Raw genomic sequence first — 2248 nt, forward strand, 5'->3', positions numbered from 1 at the left:
GGGAATCCCTAGGATCCCCTCCCTCATCAGGTGTTAATTCATTTTCCTTTGTCTTTTGATGCTTGGTCATAGATGCCTGATCTCTACACAATCTAGAGGTCATGTTTCCTTTTGCTATTAACATCTTTCCTGTTGGTTTATCAGCTTGTGCTCAAGGTTTTTATTTCAGTTTTGTTTCTGCTGAGGTCTTGACTAATTTCTCTATTTTCCTAATGCTGGCTTTCTAGCCACTTCTTTTTTGATGTCAGTTTCCCTGGGGACTAGACCTCAAAGCCTCCTTCCACACTGGGTGATTCATAGTTCACTAGCTTAAGTCTCTGCTTCAAGTGACTTCTGTGGGGCAGAACTGGCCTCAGATGAGTGCTGGTTTCTTTTCCTCTGGCTTAATAGAGTGCTACATGGCAGAGGTGCACACATGCCCTGCCCCATCCCTCTGTTCCTCTGCTCTTTGTGTTGAGTTCTTTTGTTTCTGCTGTGGCACAGAACACTGCCATGATGTTTGGGGTAGGGAATATTAGGGTGGTAGAGCTGAGCTCTGTTGAGGCAGCTGGGTGGCCCAGTGGATAGAGTGCTGGGCCTGGAGTCAGAAAGACTCCTCTCCCTGAGTTCAAATTCCAGCCTCAGATACTTACTAGCTATGTGATCCTGGGCAAGTCACTGAACCCCGTTTACTCAGTTTCCTCACCTGTAAAATCAGCTAGAGAAGAAAATGGCAAACAACTCCAGTGTCTTTGTCAAGAAAACCCCAAATGGGGCCACAAAGAGTCAGACATGACTGAACAACAACCACCACCATGCTCCTTTCCCCATTCTGGCGTTTTTTTTTTTACCTCAACTATGAGACGACACATATTCCTAATGAATTTCATTTCACTAGATTTAGTCCAATGCTCTCTGTAGCTTATCATGATTCTTTTGAATCCTGACCCTATTACTCATCATCTATGTTTGTTAGCTAATATACCTCTCTCCTAACTTGGTGTCATCAACAAATCTGATAAGCCTGAAAACCTATGATGAAAATGTTACAGGTGGCACAGAACCAAGCAAAGATCCCTGGGGCACACCACTGGAGACCTCTAACTGCCAGTGAACCATTAACAATAAATGAATAGTCTAGCCAATTCTGAATCCATCTGATGGTAATATCTCATCCCCATCTTTCTATCTTGTCCACAAGAAGAGTATAAACACTTCATCAGATACTTTGCTAAAATACCTATTGATGTTCATGTTCTAGTGAAGCAATCATATTTACAAAGGAAAGGAGCCCAGTGTGGTAGGACCGGTTCTGGATGAAGCCAGGTTGGCCTCCCTTGCTAGAGGTTTGCCAACAGCTAGATCACTTAATGATCTGCCCTAGAATTTTCCAAAGAATGTAGATCAAACTCACTGGCCTCAAGCTTGCAGACTTTCTTCTCTTCCCTTTTGTGAAAACTGGAACCACATTTCCCCCTCTATCCAATCTTGCGGCACCATCTCCCCCAATCTCCGTGACGCCTCACATGCCACTAGCAGGGTGTCAGCAATCCCAGATGTTTCTTCCCTGCCAGGTGACTTGACTTCATTCAGGGCAGTTCAGGACTCTCTTACCATCTCCTTGGTTGTCATGGGTATCAGCCATTTTTGTTCTGTCATTTCCTTTTTTAAAAGAAATTTACTTTTAACACACATTTTAAATATTGGGTCCCAAATTATCTCCCTCCCTCCCCCACTTCCCTGCCCATTGAGAAGGCAAGCAACACGCTATCAATTACACATGTGAAGTCATGCAAAACATATTTCCATATTAGCCATATTTAATAAAAAAAATTAAAAGCAAGAAATATTAAGAAAGTGAAAAAAATCTGCTTCAAGCTGCACTGAGTTCATCAGTTCTCTCTTTGGAGGTGAATTGTCATTTCCAATGTAAAGAGTGTCTACATTTGTAGAGAAAACAGAGACCAAACAGCAATGAGTGACTAACGTTCTCTGTTTTCAGTGAAGCATCTTCATCCCACTGACCCCACCAGTCATCCCAACCCTTCTCTGGTCTTCTGTTTCCCCCAAGATAGTTTAAAAAATAACCTTTTTGTTTTGTTAGGTTTCCTTCCTAGTCTCAACTCATGATGAAGCATGCTATCCACCTCCAGATAGAGACTCAGAGTACAGATGGAAGTGTATTTTCTTTTTTCTTACCTTCCTTCCTTCCTTCCTTCCTTCCTTCCTTCCTTCCTTCCTTCCTTCCTTCCTTCCTTCCTTCCTTCCT

The sequence above is a fragment of the Petaurus breviceps genome, unplaced genomic scaffold (genome assembly GCF_028583685.1).
Source record: "Petaurus breviceps papuanus isolate PSGF00001 unplaced genomic scaffold, PetGlider_PUasm1.0 208, whole genome shotgun sequence".
Lineage (NCBI taxonomy): Eukaryota > Metazoa > Chordata > Mammalia > Diprotodontia > Petauridae > Petaurus > Petaurus breviceps.